This window comes from Alexandromys fortis, unplaced genomic scaffold, assembly GCF_014885135.2.
Source record: "Alexandromys fortis isolate MF-2015 unplaced genomic scaffold, M_Fortis_MF-2015_v1.1 scaffold_88, whole genome shotgun sequence".
Classification (NCBI taxonomy): domain Eukaryota; kingdom Metazoa; phylum Chordata; class Mammalia; order Rodentia; family Cricetidae; genus Alexandromys; species Alexandromys fortis.
Genome location: NW_026067961.1, coordinates 2089886 through 2108244, shown reverse-complemented (window position 1 = coordinate 2108244; position 18359 = coordinate 2089886).

The following is an 18359-nucleotide window of genomic DNA, read 5'->3' as shown; positions in this document are numbered from 1 at the left end:
TGATGGTTTAGACCCGGGACAGCCTCCTTTTCCCCCTCCCGGCCCAGCTACGGTCTTCTTCCTTCCCTAGCAGTAGGTGAAAGAGGAAAGGAAGTAGAGGGATGGAAAAGGGAGGGACACAGAGACGGAGAGAGATGGGCAGAGAGCAGTCCAGAGTGAGGACATCAGTGCAGAGGTCAGAGGAAGCCCAGCCCACACATCCATCCTTCCGAATCCTGACATCATCTACAAGACTGGTACTCTGAATCTTCTTCAGTCTGGGTGGTTTCTGTTATTCCCACTGTAGTGGCATTTAGTTTGTATTTTAATAAATGAAGCTTGCCTGAATATCAGAGTAAAACAGACCCACTGGTCAGCCTTACAGACCAGGCACTGGTGACTCACACCTTTAATCTCAGTAGCCACACTAATTGCCATAGAAACCAGGTGGTGCGTGCCTTTAATCCCAGCCCTAGAGAGGAATATAAAGCAGGAGGAGACAGCTCTCAGTCACAGTCTAATTCTGAGATTCCTGGAGGCGGGATCACCATTTTGGATTGAGGTAGAGGTAAGAGCCAGTGGCTGGCTGTTTTACTTTTCTGACCTTCGGGTTGAACCCCATTTTCTCTCTCTGGGTTTTTATTGATTGTGCCTCACAACTGGGCGAGAAAAGACCACTGCTCCAGTTTTTGAGTCAAATTTGAAGTGAGCTGTTCAAACACTGGCCAGAAAGATGGACACCAGGATTCCCAGAGAATGATGCCAAATTCTGTCAGCCAGGTGCTTCCAAGGCAAACCCCACAAGGCAAAGGTCTCCTGTCGTTATCCAGTCAGGGGCAAGCATACGTCCTGAGGTCCCTCCTGCCTCTGCCCAACAAGTACATCCTGTGAAGTTTCAGCAGCCAACCTCGTACACGGAAGGGAAATGCGCGGCTTGTTGTCTTCCACGAACCACAGCCCCCAGCACTGCAGGAAGTTATCCGTCCTTGGGCAAGTGGGGCTCACAGGTTAGAGGCATTTCTGTTTTCTGGATCTTTTCAGCACAGCAATTAAAAGTTAAAACAGCGCCAGGCCTTACACTTGCTTAAAGGACTCAACCCAGCTGGCAGAAAGCCACTGTGCCCAGGTTAAGTACAAAGGATGAAGGCTAAAGTCATTAGTGGGCAGAGTTTCTGCATAAGCTAGCAGAGTCCACTGCGGAGGGGACCTCACTCAGCAATGGCCTGTGATGTGCATGTGGGATGCTTCACCACCAGCACTGGTACCCATCCTGGGGTCTATTGTGGTTCCAGGGTTGTAACTGATGGGCATTGACTGTCACCTTGATGGGAGTGCCTGGTATCTATCCTGGGGTCTCTTGTGGTCCCAGGGCTATAACTGAAGGTCATTATTGACTATCACCTTGATGGGAGTGTCTGGTATCTATCCTGGAGTCTCTTGTGGTCCCAGGGTTGTAACTGAAGGTCATTATTGACTGTTACCTTGATGGAAATGGGAAGCACCTCCGAAATTAGTGATGCACGTTGTGTTAGGTCCATGCTGGTGGCAATGTCCTAGACAGAGGACTCCGACTGGGTAAACAGAACGATTGTTATTGGGTAACAAAAGCCTAAAGTAAGGTTTCTCTTTATTAGGAAACTCCCTTACTCAGCTTCCAAGGTCAACGCTGGGGCAAGGATGTCTAGTTCTTCTTCAGTGTGAACAGTCTGTATCGGCTCGAAGATGCTGCCCTGTGGGCTGTCACCCCACCCGGCAGGCTGTCACTCAAAATCCACTTGATGTTTCATAACTTCGCTCCAAACCTCCCCACCAGACAGCTTGATTCTCAGTGACCTTTCCCCTACTCGTGGAGCAGCCCGGTTTGGTGGTTTCGCCATGTCCTCCTTACACCCTGCAGGATGCATCTGTGTGGAGCTTTCAGAGACTCAAGTAATTCTATCCCGAATGTGGGTGTGGTGATTCCATCCTGGGCCAGGCTGACCGGAGGGAATGAGAGGAGGAGGAGGAAGCCCACCAGGGCACGGTCTCTGTCTCCCCCTGTCCCCCCCCTTCCCTCATGACTATCTATCTCTATGCTCGTGGCTGCACTCCACCCTCCCCTCCCCACAGTGATGGACCATAACTGTGAGCCAGAATAATCCTTCCTCCTCTGCCTTGCGGTTTCGTTGCTATTTGCACACAGAGAGAAAGATTCTGATGAGCGCGAAACACTTCCTTTTCTTTCCATTGTAGCTGCTCTCTGAAGGCCTTTATAGGTCTCTGAATTTCTATTAAGAAATTGATTTATTTTGGCAATAATCTTTGAGTAGCACTCCATGTTAACTGCAAGGAGAGTGTAATGGAGGAAAATAATTGTCTTCCGTCTCCTTTAGCTGAGATCTTCTGGAACAGAGGTCAGGAGAGGCTGGGAAATACAGGGCGGAGTCTGGGTAGACCAGGAGTGAAGCGCAGGAACCAAAGATATTACACTGGAGGGGCCAGGGGTACCACAGGCTGAGAGCAGCCTCACACATTTAATGTATATGTTAGGATAGCTGGAAGAGGAGTCAAGGAGGTGGCCGCTCATCGTCCCAGCTCATTCTGTAAAGTGTTTGCTGTGCAAACACGAAGGCCTGAGGTTGGATTCCCCAGCTCAGATAGAAAGTGGTGTCTGTGGCAAGCTCCTGTGATCTTGGCACTGGGAGGGAGAGGGGAGGAGCCATGGAGCTCCCTGGCCAGTCATCAGCTCTGATGGGGGGGGGGGGGGGGGGGGGGGGGGGGGGGGGGGGGGGGGGGGGGGGGGGGGGGGGGGGGGGGGGGGGGGGGGGGGGGGGGGGAGAGAGAGAGAGAGAGAGAGAGAGAGAGAGAGAGAGAGAGAGATCTATGAAGCTCATTGGCTGGTCAGTTTAACCAAACCTGTGAGTTTCAGGTTCAGAAACCCTGCTTCAAAAAATAAGGTAGAGAATGATTGAGGAATGAATGCACTTGACCTTCTCCTCTGGCCATTGACACACACCACGCAAACACATATACACATTACCTAGAAGACAAGACCTTGAATGCTCTAACTTCATTATGCTGTTTGGATCAAACACCATATTTAGGGTAGAGAAGGCTTTGTACGGCTTATACATCCAGGCCACACTGCTCACCAGCAAGCAGGATTTTAAAGTCAACACCACGGAAGAAGGCTGCTTGTTGGCTTGCTCACCGGCTTGTGCTTAGCCAGCTTTCCTACACAGCTCAGGGTCATGTGCCCAGGGAATGGTGCCTCCCACAGTGAGCTCAACCCTCCTACACCAGTTAATAATCAAGTCAATACCCCACAGCCACTTCTACAGTGTAGCTGCCAAATGAAACAATTACCTAATTGGTTCTAGTGTAACAAAAACTTGTCGGAAACTAAGATAAAGAGCTAAAAAACTCAAGAAAGCAGAGGAATTTGCTCAATGTTTTCCAGATTCTCCAGCCTCTGGAAATTCCCCCAAATGCCTCCAGAGTCTCTTCCTGTCTTCTCTAGCCACTCTGCAAAGTCCTCCAAAAACTTTATGACTAATTACAGTCAGCCAATCGCTGACTCCAACCTAGGTTCAAGATTGATTTATCTGCACAGTGGATTGGCTGTACAGCCAAAGCTCCTGCCACACCATAGGGCTAGCTTATCTAGGCAATTTCTTAATTGAAATTTCTCCTCTCAGTTGGATGTAGGCTGTGTCATGTTTATAATTAAAGCTAAGTAGGTCAGTCCAAAACACATAATAAATGACAGTTATTTGAAGGGATGGAAATGATGTTTATCTTGATTTTGATATACATGTATCAAAATATTGTGTGGCACCTGATAAACACACACATTAATATGTGTCAATTAAAGATAAAAGTTTAAAAGCCCATGAAGATATGGAATAGTGTTCCGAGATGCCATGAAAATAAGATCAGGAGGAAAATGAGCAGATTTTAATGATGTAGGTGTGTATTGTGGGATACAATCCTGAAAGATAGTAGGGTTGTAGAAGGGACCGAAGGAGTTGTCTAAACTTCAGGCTGAAATTGTCCCTCTGTGAATTAAACAAGGGATCTCACAGGAAGGGCTATCAAGGAAGGGCGCCTCAGACCTGAGGAAGCCTTGTCCTAAAGGCTTGATGAGCTCTCCAGTGGCTTGGTCAACCTCCTCTTCCTGGTGGACAGGAAGGATCCATTCCTTGTGGGAATACATTTCTCTTCCAGTCCTCATGGCGTTAGCTATGAGCTGAGGTGCTTTGCTTCGATCAAAACCAGCACTCTTTGTTGAGAGTTTGAGGGGCGGCAGGAAAGATCTGTGCTTGCTGAGGTTTCTTCCTCACCCCATGGATTCTCGGCTTCTCTACAGGAGTTGGGTGAAGCAGAGCGTTGGAGAAAGCCCACTGCTTCCTTGGGCTGGGTGAGGCGCTGTTGTTGGGGTGTGTGAGATTCCACAGATTCCTGGGTTCATTCCCTGGGCCCAGGATGATGGTGCTGCTTTTGAAGATGGGGGAAACTTTCGGAAGAGGGGTCTAGGTAGAGTAGGTGGGTCGCCAAGGCCAAGCATTAGAGGGCCATACCCAGCACCCACGCTTTCTCTGCTGCTCACCTTGGCCAACGTGAGTTAAATGACTCTACTCCACTGAGCCCTCTCGCCCTGATGGGCAGAACCTCTGATGCTGTGGGCTAAAGCGATCTATCTCCCTTTCCACTGCTTCCCTCAGGTGTTTTCTCATAGTGAGGAGAACTCACTAGAACAATCGCACTGGTCCCATGTGAGAGTAGTGATGGGTGGCTTGAATAGCAGGAATTTATTCTCCCAGAGTTCCAGAGGCCAGAAACTGAAGATGAAGGTGTGAACTGGAGGCTCCATCTGGGGGTGTGAGGGGACACTGTGCTGGATAGTTTTATGTCGACTTAACTCAAACTAGAGTCATCTGGAAGGAGGACTGCTCGACTGAGAAAAAGCCTTCACAAGATCCACGTGTAGAGCATTTCCTTAGTTAGTGATTGATGGGGGAAGGCCCAGCCCATTGTGGGTGGTGCCAGCACTGAGCAAGTGGTCCCGGGTTCTATAAGAAAGCAAACTGGGCAAGCCTTGTGGAGCAAGCCAGGAAGCAGCATACCTCCATGGCCTCCGCATCAGCTCCTGCCTTCTGATTCCTGCCCTGCTGGAGTTCCTATCCTGGCTTCCCTCAGTGATGAACAAGGCTGTGGAAATATGAGCCTGATAAACAAGCCATTTCCTCCCCAACTTGCTTTTGGTCATGGTGTTTCATCACAGCAACAGAAACCCCAACTAAGAGACACCAATTCCAGTCTCTCTCTCTAGGCTCTGGTGTTTGCTGCAAACATGGTGTTTTCTTTTGTGTTTCCTGGCTTAGTGAAGGCTCATGTGACTCCATCTTGTTTTTAAACATTATGTGTGAGAGACTGTGTATTTGTATCTCTTATATGATGTGCATGTGTGTAAACATGTGTGTATGAGATATGCATGTTCATGTGAGCATGGGCATGTACTTGCCATCGCATACATGTGAAGGACAGAGGACAGCTTTGAGTTTTTGTCCTGATCTCCCACCTTGTTTGAAGTGGAGTCTGTTGACTTTGGGCATTCTCCTATCTCCAGCTCCCATCTCATGTAGGAATGCTGGCTTGTGGAAGTACCTGCTATGCTTGGGTTCAGGGATCTGAACTCAGGTCCTCACTCTCGTGTGGCAAGTGCTTTGGCCACTGAAGCCAACCCCAGCCTTCTGCTCCGATCTTCTCATGGTTCTCTCTCTGCCTCCCTCATATGATAGCCCCTCTGTACATGTCTGCATGTGTCTGGATTTACCGCTTCTGTTAGGACCAGTCCTACTGGGTTGGGCCGCACTCCTATTTGACATGGTATGTCTATAAACTCCCTGATTTTGAAGAAGGTCATATTCTGAGGTGATGCTCCTTTCAGGCTTTTGTTTTTGGTTTTTTTTTGTTTGTTTGTTTTTTGTTTTCTCTTTTATTTGGGGTAGACAATTCATTTCAAATCAAGTTTAGATGAGAGACAACAGCCCACACAACTTTACTTCTCAAGAAGGAGATGGAGGTCCAGGGGGAAGGCCAGCATGATTCCTTCCTGAACACTCTTGAGTGGTGACCCCCGGCTCCATCTCCTGTCTCGTCAGTGGCCATGAGAGACCCCTCCCAACCGCCTGGGTTGAATTCTTCAGAGGGAAGAGCATCAGCTGGGAAGATCAGGGCGGCAGCTGGTGGAGCCTGCCTTGCCCTGTGTGGCATGGTGTTTCTCTCCCTGTTGTAAGTTCAAGAGAACCAGGGCCCCTGCCCATGTTCTGCCATTTTGCCAAGGGAATTGCAGGTTTTGCATAGCGTGGTGGGGAAGCATCCAAAAGCAATAATTATAATCACAACGCCTTCACACTGGCTCCTCTGACAGTAAATGGACCATGACCGATGTGTTTCTGGAGAGCATCTCCGCACGTCTTCCTTGGTGGCGCTCATGTATAATGATGCTATGTCCCAATTGAATGCAGCAGATTGGGTGCAGTGGAGCAAGCCTGGGGCAGCTAAGGTGCCATTACAGGCTGGGAAGGGAGCGATGCCTCGGGAAGAGCAAATAGGACAGAGATGGGGAGGAGGCTAGAGGTGACTGGAAGTGACGTGTCTCGTCCTTGGAAAGGTGAGTGGGGGCCGTGGCATTGATACAGAGGCTTCGGGTGGAGCAGAGTCTGCTCTGAGAATCTCTCCTGAGTCTGTGTGTGCATGTGTGTGCACACTCATGTGGAGGTCAGATGTCAGTTTGGGTGTCTTCCTCAGTCATTCCCCACGTTAGATTTTTAGACAGTGCATCACTGTTCCTAAAATCTCGCTGGTTTGACGAGGCTGTCTGCTCAGGGAGGCTCAGAAATTCACTGATCTCAGCCTACACCCTGAGATTACAGAGCTGATTCTGGGAATCGAACTCCGGTCCTTACGCTTGCAGGGCAGTTTACGGACTGCGTTTGCATCCCAAGTCTCCCCCAAGTCCTGAATCTCTGTGTGCAGTGACCACAACAGCATGGGAGGACAGTGCTGCTAGGGGACGGTGTATGGAGATCTCACTATAGATCAGATGCTCCTTGTCTTGATCTGCACAGACATCTCGTTTTTTTTTGTTTTTTTTTTTTTGTTTTTTTTTTTTGTTGTTGTTGTTGTTACTGGAAATGTAGAGCTCTCTCTCGTTCTCTCTCTCACTCTCTCTCTCTCGCTCTCAAACATTTGGGATTCAAGGTAATAACAATGAAGAGATAGGTAAAATGCCCATTGTGTGGATAAGTGAAGTAGGTTTTCTGTTCGGAATCGGTGTTGATAGGATGGGGATCTATCTATGCCTGGGGAACAAACCAGCCATCGTACACTGGAAATTTGGGCACAGTGTGTGTGCCGCTTCAGGGGCTGGGGACATAAAGGTCTTTAAGGTGCGCAGGAATTACCTCTCTAATCTCTGTGACCTGAGAGGACAAGGCCACTGTGGTCACCCCACCATGGCAGAAAGGCAGAGTGGTGGCCGTGACTCTGGGCTGTGACAGAAGGGGCCTGAGGCTGCTAAGGAAACAGAGATGGGACAGGAAGTGGGGCCAGGGTTTAACCCTCCAGGTCCACCTTTGCACTCTGCTTCTCCCAGCTGAGCTCCATCTCCTCGCCACAGCCTTCCAGAACAGCATTCCCAAGTGGGGCCCAAGGGTTGAAACACACGAGTTTGTGGGGGACATTTCATATTCAACTGTAAGAGCACACAATGATGACGTGGAGGGCAAAGCCCTGCCCTGAGATTCTAGAGGCCACTACAACAGCAACAACAACAACAACACACACACACACACACACACACACACAAATCACATTTACTGCATAGTCTCTTGGGGTTTACAAATAACCTCATGACTTCCTTAAACAAGGTGGGATGTTGGAGCCTCAGATCAGTGTTCCCTGTCCCTCATCACTCTTCTATATGCATGGGATTTCAGTGTAAATCCTGGAAGCGAATGTTCAGAATTGATTGGCATCTTGGTATGTAAAGGGACACGGCCGTATGCTTCGAACGTGCATGGCTAATGTCCTGTCGCTGTAAATTAGGGCCCAGATTGCTCCAGGAATATTGATGTGCCATGAATTCTGGAATTGACAGAGAGAACTGGAGGTGATTTTTACACAGACGGGGAAAGCTTGATGAGAAAATCTGAGACCTCCTTTTCTATATCCCTTGCATCTCTGGGCAAGTGAGGGTGATGGGTTTCTAGCCTCGAGGTTTAGTATGCACATGGACCCCAGGGCCTGACTCCTGGGTTCCCGGAGCCTTGAGTGTGTGCTCATGTCTGGGGTCTTGCCCTGGCCTGAAAGCATTCATCTCTGAATTTTCACTGCCCACGGGTAAGTTTCAGAACATTAAGGCCATAAAGAGACTTCATGCCAACATAACACAAACACATGCCAAAGATTTTATCCAACTCATTAATTACCAAGGAACCAAGAAGGTGGGAAAGCAGACCGGAGCGGCAGTAGCAGAATAGAACTTCCACAGAGCAGCAAGAAGGGAAAAACAAAACAATTAGTTGGTGTGCTAGGGGAGAGCAGGACCATTACCCTTGGGTTAGAGAGACTCAGAAATCCATGGGACCATTACTCTTGGGTTAGAGAGACTCAGGAATCTACGGAACCATTACCCATGGGTTAGAGAGACTCAGAAATCCATGGGACCATTACCCTTGGGTTAGAGAGACTCAGGAATCTACGGAACCATTACCCTTGGGTTAGAGAGACTCAGGAATCTACGGAACCATTACCCTTGGGTTAGAGAGACTCAGAAATCCACAGAGGAACCCTTACCTTCACAGTGACTAAGCGAGCTCCACCCAGCAGATTCTCCCATGAACCGAGTGCTCCCTATGAGTGTGAGGGAGCTTGGTCTCCACTGGCACAGGAGTAGATGAAGCTCTAGAATGAGAGGCGCTAACTGGATACCTCCATCTGCAGCTTCATGCCACAAAGCTGGTGTTGACGGATAGCTATCTGCAACAGTCATTCAGAGACAGCATGGAACTTTGTCTACTACAGAGGCATTCTCAAGCACCTGTGGGTCTACCATCCTCAGCCTAGAGAACCACGATAAGCTCAAAATATACTTCTACCCACTTAGTTCTGTCCTGGGTGGACAGAGGAGCCTTCCTGGACATCAGGTAAATGACCGTGTTTCCCTGGGCTGTCAAATCGAAGCTCTGCCTGAGTTGGCCACAGGAATGTTTAGGAAGCTGGGCTGGTGGCCAGCCATGGACTCCAAGCATCTGCCTTCCTGGTAGGGTGCTGATTGGAGCCTCTTTCAGGGTAGAGCGGGTGTCTTAGCTTTTCCCTTCTTTGGGGAGTGTCCGTAGACCTTATGTCAGATTCTGTCTGGTAGAGTTGCACACACGAGTGAGAAAATCAGACAAGGCTCTTGTCCTTAAAGATTCCACTTCCACCAGTGGGCCTGGGACCAAGTGTGACAGAGAAATCTGTGCCGACATGGCGACCATACTTGTCTTCATGCATGGGAACCTTCTCTACTGTGCTCTCGAGTTCTGAGGAACGACTCAAGGCAGAGACCAATTTAGGGTTGTTTTTATAGTCATTGGTTGTTAGCGGGATTAATTATTTTCACCTTTCATTCCCCCGACCGTACTCTATCCAACGAGAAGCAAGACGTTCACCTTAGTGTTCTGTTTGTCGTGTGCCGAAGAAGCCAAATGCGGACGGTGGACTGCATCTTCTCACAGACCTTGCCAGGAAGGAGTGTGGAGAAAAGTTAAGCATGTCACCTACTTTGGCCTGCCAGTCCCTGGCGTCCAGCGACAGGTCCATCTGTGATGGAAGATGTGCAGCTTAGATAGCAAACCTTTTCTAGGTAGAGTGACTGTTCTCAAGGGCCGCATCTGCTATGAAATAACATGTTCAGACAAGTTAGTCCAGTGCACTGGCTGGTGTAGGAGAGAAGTGGACACAGGAACACCTCTGCGGGTGGAAAGATGGCTCAGCAGGTAAGGACACTGCCATCAAGACTGATGGCTGAGTCTGATCCCTGGAGTCCACATGATGAAAAGAGAATTGCCTCCTGAAGATTGTTCCTCACACCTGCACACACCGACACAGACAGACAGACAGACAGACACACAGACAGACAGACAGACAGACAGACAGACACACACACACACTCTGTGGTGGCTTGAATAAGTATGGCCCCCATAGACTCGTATGTTTGAACGTTTGGCCCATAGGAAACGTCACTATGTGGAGGTGTGAGGTGTGGCCTTGTTGGAGTAGGTGTGGCCTTGATGGAGTAGGTGTGGCCTTGATGGAGGAAGTGGTCACTGAGGAGGTGGGCTTTGAGGTCTCCAGCCATGCCCAGCATGATAATTGCTTCTGCTGCCTGTGGATCAAGATGTAGAACCTTCAGCTTCTTCTCCAGCACCATAACTGCCTCAAGCTTCCATGTCCCACCATGGAGATAATGACCAAACCTCTGAAATGGTAAGTCACCCAATCAAGCGTTTTCTTTGGAAGAGTTGCTGTGGTCATGGTGTCTCTTCACAACAAGAGAAACTTTAACTAAGACACATACACACACATACATACACACAGACATACACATATGCACACACACAGGTTGAGTTGGAGGAAAATGGGGGTTGTGGTGGTCATAATACATTATATACATGTATGAAATTCTTGAAGAATTAAAAAAGCAAAACCCTGTATTCTTATTTTCTTGATAGCTACACAGACGTCTACACAAGTGAGCTCCCCTTCCCGCCTACAGGAAGGACAAAGGCTAAGTGTGGAGGATAGCCCTGACCTCCGGGGGCTGGAGGACAGTGTCAAGGCATTCTACTGAGCAAGGCTCACTCACCAGCCTCCTTGACTTCCCTCCACCGTCAGCCACCCCTGGAGACCGGGAATCTGCCCCCCCCCCCCAGCTCATCTGTTCCCGGTGCAAACCAAGCCCTGAGCCACATGTTTTACAACTTTCTCTGGGTGTGGCTCCCATGTTTGTGTAGAATGTACAAGGCAGTAGGACCTGTTTGTTTACCTTTTAGTGCTTTGTCTTTTATCACAGGATCTCGGGCAGGGACTGGAGGTAGATGGTAGGAGAGAATTCCTATTTTCTCCCTGACGCTGAGAGCACATACGCCTTCCCGAGTACACTGCTGACTGTGCAGTAGCAAGAAGACCTCCCAAGAGGTGTTACAGAAGAGAACACAGGCTTTGAAACAGTGTGCGGGGGTGGGGTGGGGGTGCTTGTCATTCTTCTAGTCTCAGGTGAGGAGAGAGCCATCTGCAATTGTTTATTGACTTACTCATTTCTAAAACTTTGACACTGCACATCTTACTCCATGTTACTGTGACAGAATGCTGGACTGAAGCAACTTATGGGAGAAAGGGTTTATCCTGGCTTGAGCGGCGCCTGTCCACCATCGGAGGGGAGGCTTGCATCAGGGTTTATCCTGGCTTGAGCAGCTCCTGTCCACCATTGCAGGGGAGGCATGCAGCAGGGTTTATCCTGGCTTGAGCAGTTCCTGTCCACCATTGCAGGGAAGGCATGCAGGCTCCCGTCCACCATCAGAGGGGAAGCTTGCAGCAGGGTTTATTCTCCAGTGAGCTATCTCATTGTAAAGGGTGTACAGTCTTCCCAAGTAGCATGACCAGGTGGGGAGCCAGTTTTCAAATCCGTGGGCTTCTGGAACATTTTCTCGTTCAAGTCACACACCATCCATCCAGCCCCCAGGTACAAACCAGGTACCATCAGTGGCCATGACATCTGCCTGCCTCTCTTCAGTAAGGAGCCCCCCACCCCACACACCAGGTAAGCTCCCTGCCTAGCACTGTGGGTTTGGTTTTGCCCTGTCCTTGAAAGTCGTATAAATGAAACCCATACCACACACACCTGTTTGGCTCAGCTGCTCTTACTAAGCCATATCTATACAGTTAGTAAATGCAAAATTTTAGGGGGTTGGGTGTGTGGGTGAGGAGGGCACAGGTGGGTGCAGTAAGTCACATCATGGCAGACAGGATGGAGAGTGAGAGAGAGAGAGGGGGAGGCTACCCCCAAGGACCCGCTTCCAGTGACCCACTTCCTTCATTTAATGAGTGCTATTGTTTATTCCTTCTTACTGGGAATATACCAGAGGTATTTTATTGCCGACGGGCTATGGGGAGATTTTACTTGAAGGCTATTACACACGAAGCTACTACAACCGCTCTAGTTTATGTCGTTGGGGAACATAAGCAGGAAGCTATTTTGAGCCTCTGAGTAGAGTGGATCTGTTGGGAGACAGGCATGTGCAGTCAGCTGCCAGCTCTCACAGCTGTGCGGAAACTCTTGGAGTGACCCCAAATGCCAAGTCAGCAAATTCCGAGCGTTTGCTTCGGGGGAGATTCAAAGCCGGGTTCCCGCGGGGCTCCCATCAAGTCGTGTTCGCCAACAGATCAGCTCATAGCCTTGCTTTGTGCGTGTTTCTCTTTAAGGGCATGTAAGCAAATTTATACTGTGTGCTTGTTAATTGTGATGGCCACACTGTAATGCGTGTCTGTGTGTCATGTGCCTGCCATGTGATTCCCCTATTGGGCATAGTGTGACCCTTCTCACACTTAGGAGTCCTAGATAGTGGCTCAATATGGTTGCATTAGAGAATTTTATCATCTCTGAAAGGAAGAGAGTGCTGGTGCTCGGCTCATCTTACCCTTTTAAATGGATGTTTAAGGAGGAAGCGAATTACATAAAAACAGTAGAAAATGGGTGGCCATGCCCATTTCTTTCTGCGAATCAGCATGACTTTAATAGTCAACCTGGGGAAAACACCAATGCTGATGAGAGAAGCCCACCCCTTGCAGACCAAATGATGCTCGACTGATTTCAGAAACGCGTTAAAAGGGCATCATGTCCCCGTTCACTGAGTTTCAGTCTGTGCGCGCCACACTGAAACAGTCTACGCTAAAATCTGTCATATTTATAGAGGTGAGGAAATCCATATTTTTACTTCATAGATTCAGAAAAGGTATTTAACAAACAGGAAATCATTCTGAAAAACTCCTCAGTAAGGCTAGGTACAGAACAATGCCTCCAGACCTAGTAATCACAACCCTTCTAGAAATGGTCTTAGTGTTGAAACACCTGTAGGTGGGGTGGGTGGTGTGGAGTGCAGGTAGGTAGGGTGGGATGAAGTCAGGGTGGGGTGTGGGTGGGGTCAGTGTGGGGTGGATGGGATAGAGTGTGGATGGGATGGGGTGTGGGTGGAATGGGGTGTGGGTGGGATGGGGTATGGGTGGGATGGGGTGGGTTGGGTTGGGGTGGGATAGGGTGGGTGGGATGGAGTATGGATGGGATGGGTGGGGTGAGGTGGAATGGGGTGTGGGTGGGGTCAGTGTGGGGTGGGGAGGTGTGGAGTGGGGTGGGGTGGGATAGGGTGGGGTAGGTGGGATGAAGTGTGGATGGGATGGGTGGTGTGGTGTGTGGGTGGGTAGGGTGGGATGGGGTCAGGGTGGGGTAGAATGGGATGTGGATAGGATGGGATAGGGTGGGGTGGGATGGGGTGGGTGGGATGGTGGTGTGGTGTGGGATGGAGTGTGGGAGGGATGGAGTGGGGTGGGATGGGAGCTGCCTCCCCCTACTGGAAGGGTGTTGTGGGAGTTTCCACTTTCCCTGGATGTTAACAGTACAGTCTCTGAAAGGTTTTATAATTTTGTACAATTCTTCCACCCCTGCCAGCTTTCGGGTCACTGTTTGGAAGCTTTGTTGTTAGGCACATACACAGGTGAGATTTCTGTTCTTTTTCTTAGTAAATTGCCCCTTTATCATTAGGTAATGCCTGTGTTTATTCTGGGTGGGTTTTTTGTTTTGTGTTTATTCTCGATGCTGCCATGCCTGGTACTGATGCGGCCACCCTAGCTTTCTTCCGATCACTGTCTACAGGGCACATCATTTTCTACCATTTTACTTGTTTCTTTATTATTTTATTACAACTTTATAGGGGTATAATTCACATGCCATAAAATCCACCCATTTAAAGTGAACAATTCAATGGTTTTCAATATAGTTATGGAATTATGCTGTGATTGCCACAATCAATTTTATGGCGTTTTCATGACCACAGAAGTAACCTGGGAGCCCACAGCATCTCCCCGATTGTCCTCATCCACCCCTATTGTAGTAAGCTATTTCCTTCAGGCTTGACATGAACATCACCATCATAAAGCTAAGTCACTCTGGAGACCCACGGAAGACCACAGCCTGCAGCCACAGAGATGGAACAGACAGACCGGTGTGAGGACAGTGAGCTTGGCCCAGGGAAACGGTGAGGAAGCTCACACGCTCATGCAGGATGAAGGAGGGTCAGCAGACTCCCATCTGAGCTCTCATCCAGTTCCCACTCCTGAGCCCTCTAGATGTACTGGTCTTTGGGTTAGGATGCTAGAGCCATAGGCAATGGTAGGGTGGGCAGGAGGGGGACTCCAGATATACAGACTGTGTGTTATCGCACACAGAAGTTGCTAGGGAATAACTTGTAAAAAGGCCATCCCACTGCCCACGAGGGAGACGGATTCTTTATTTATTTTATATTTCCAATTATGTGCATGCGTGTGTTGAGTGCAGGTGGCCGAGGAGGCCAGGAGAGGCATCAGGTGCCCTGGGACTGGAGTTACCGGCAGTTGTGAGCTGCCCAGTGTGGGTTCTGGAAACCTCCTTGGCAAGAGCAGCCAGTGAGTGGTTGTGACTGCTGAAGCATCTCTTCGTGTGCTGGTCAGCCTTGTAAGTTTGACACAGACTAGAAAGATGAGGAACATCTGAGGAAATGCTTCCTTCTGGCAGACTGGCCTCTGGGCACGCCTGTTGGGGCATGGATTTCTGTTAGTTATGCCTAAGTAGAGTTCCTGGGTCACGTGGCACCTACTGGAACACTTTCCGAAGTCTCCAAGCCATTTGCCATCCCCACAGTCGTGCGTGTGACCTCCAGTGTCTCACCGAGGGCTTTGACCTTGTCTCTAACCGGCCCAAGGGCAGCGAACATCTCCTTGAGGTTCTGATTTGCATTTCCCTGATGACTATTGATGTCAAATGCCTTTTTATCAACTTCTTATAGAGTTTCATTGAGAAATGTCTTTTGTTCCTTTATCTATTGGAGGATTCGGCTAAAAAAATCAGTGTTTTTCTTATTCTGCAAATTATTTTCATCTTTTAGGTATAATTCACCTGTCAAAGAAAACTATGTATTTTTCCATCAGTGAGGAATGCCTTTATTAAACTTGCAGTGGGAATAAGTGGTCTATGGTGCTAGAAAAGAACGCCCAGGATACAGGGCATCTCCAGTAGAAAGGTGTGTCCTGAGTAAAGAGAAGATTCCAGGCGTAGGTGACCGGCACTGAGGAGTGGAGGCTAAGCTTGGGATCTTTCACTTTGTGGAATGGGATTCTCAGGAGCGGATTCTTGTGGAAGAAGGAGTTTCGTTCAGTTTCTGAGGAGGAGAAGAGAAAGCTAGCTACTTCACGGTTGGGAGCTCCTGTCCCCACCAGACTCGTGAGGGAAGTGATAATGGCCAACATCAGAGCATCTTAAGTCAACAAGAAGACAAGCCCGTGGGCGTGTGAGGGAGTTTCTAGATCAGGGTAACTGTAGCCAGACTTTCCTTTGTGGGACTGCCGGCCTGCAAAATTGACAGGGCTAATTATTCCTGATTGAGGTTTGGCTTTAGCTTAGGCTTCTTCCCACCCAGCTCTTAGAACTTGAATTTGCCCATTTCTGTTAATCTACATTCTGCCACGTGGCCTTTGTCTCTCTGCTACTCTGTGCATCTGACTTGTTTCATGTCTCCCTGGCATCTCTCCCAAATACATTCATCTCCAGATCCTCCCTCTCCCCAGAAGCCCTTCCCATTCTCTCCTGCCTAGCTATTGGTCATTTAGCTCTTTATTAAACCAATCAGAAGGTACAGAAAGATTATACTGCAACAGTTAACTGAAGTGGAAAGACCTGCCCTGACTGTGGGTGGCACCACCCATGTGCCAGGGTATGGACTAGAAGGAAACTAGACACTAGCGTTAACTGCTCCCTGCGTCCTGTCTGCAGATGTCATGTGACCAGCTTCCTAATTGGCTGTCACGTGACTAGCCACTTCCCATTCTTGCTGCCACGCCTTACCCACCACCACAAGGGACTGTTTCACCTTAAACCATGGGCTGAAATAAACCCTTCCCTCAGCTGCTTTTAGTCAGGCATTTTGTTGCAACAGCAAGACTATAAATAATACACAGAGATTACCAAGAGCTGGGCTGTGCATCTGAGCCTGGCAAGTTGTGTCTAGCCTGCCTGGCTCAGGTGAGTGAGGGCGGTTCTAGAGTCTCGTTGAAGTCATGGGGAAGGCCCATTCTTCACAGTAAGACATTTAATGGAACATGGATGTGAGGGGAGCTTTTCTAGCCCTCACTATTTCTCAGGTCAGGACCAACTAACAGTCAGCAGTTTTAAGTATGTACAGTTCTATTACTGCGTGTGGTCTTCACAGGGCTTTAGACTTTGATGAAATTCATTTTTGTATTTATGTCTGGTTTGTTGCTTAGGTTTTGCTCACATATCTCAGACACAGCTGTGAGATTTATAGTGGTGCTTACGGAAGAGTTTGGTGATTCAAACTTTAGGCCAAGCACCAAGGTGTGTTTTCACCTAGCTTGTGGAACTTGGTGTGAAATAGGTTGGTACTTTGCTCTGCTCCACTGTTGTGTCCAGTTCTGAGAACATGTGTTGGGCAGACTCTTCTGGGCTAGAGAGATGCTCAGGGGTTAGAGAGTGGTGGCTCATCCAGAGAACCCAGACCTCACTCCCAGCACCCACGTGGAGGCTCACAACTGTCCAGTCCCAAGGGATCTGACACTGTCTTCTGACCTCTGTGGGCAAAAGGCATGCATGCTATGTGCAGACATACATGAAGGTGAAACACCCACACACATTAAATGAGAAATAAATCTTTACACAGAGGCGTTCCTCTGCTTTGATCTGGGCACCCTTGTTTAAACTGAAACACAGCTGGCAGAAAATACCAAGGCTTAATGTGGACTTTCAAAAAGTTTCAAATGTTCACATGTGCATGCTACAGTATGCATCCCTACAATGCTCATGATGGACATGTGTGCACATGTGTCCATGCATGTGTTATCACACACATGTGGAGCTTATCAGTATTGGCTCCCTGTCTTGTCTGAGCTAGACTTTCTCTTTGTTTGCTTCTGTGTGCCGGGATAGCTGATGCAGGAGCTTGCAAGGAGTCCCCTGTCTCATGTCTCGTCTCACCACAGGAGTTCTGGGACTGCAGACACACACACGGTCATACTCTGCCTTGACATAGGTCGTGGGACCCACATTCAGGTTCTCACACTTGTGTGGCAAAATGCTTCATCCGCTGAGATGCCTCTCCAGGGCCTGGGCTTTGCATTCTGTTTCACTGATCTGTTTGCCCATCCTTATTTCTCTACCATCCTATCAATTAGCTTAACTTCGTTATCCTTCTAACAAGAACGTGACCTCCCCTAGCTCTGCTCTGCTGTTTCGGAACATTTTGGCAACTCTGTCCCCTGAATTCCCATACTGGTTTAAGGACTGCCCTGGGGAGTCCTCGGGGGTTCTATAAGGATTGCAATGACTCTAAGTTCAACTAGGAAGCAAGCTATGGCTTCGAGTTGGCTTGAGTGTTCCTTCAAGGTGAATGTGTCAAGAGCCTGGCTTTCAGCATGATCTTGAGAAAGAAGGACTTTTAAGCAGTGAGGCCCACAGGAGAATTGTTAGGACTAGGGGACACTGGGGACTTATTCGGACACTCTCCTGGGGCCCTGAGTCAGCTCTCAGAGAGCCAGCTATGGTCAAAGTTGACCCCTCTCTGAATTACTCTCTGGCTCCCTGCCTTGGTCTCTGACCTTTTTCTCTCTTATGCAGTCCCACGTGTAGTACCACCATCCACGTGCTCACTCAGTCCCACATCTAGTGCCCCCATCCACGTGCTCACACAGCCCCACGTCTAGTGCCCCATCCACGTGCTCACTCAGTCCCACGTCTAGTGCCCCCATCCACGTGCTCACACAGCCCCCATGTGTAGTGCCACCATCCACGTGCTCACTCAGTCCCCATGGTGTAGTGCCCCCATCCACGTGCTCACACAGCCCCCATGTGTAGTGCCACCATCCACGTGCTCACACAGCCCCCACGTGTAGTGCCCCATCCACGTGCTCACTCAGTCCCACGTCTAGTGCCCCCATCCACGTGCTCACTCAGTCCCACGTCTAGTGCCCCCATCCACGTGCTCATACAGTCCCACGTCTAGTGCCCCCATCCACGTGCTCATACAGTCCCATGT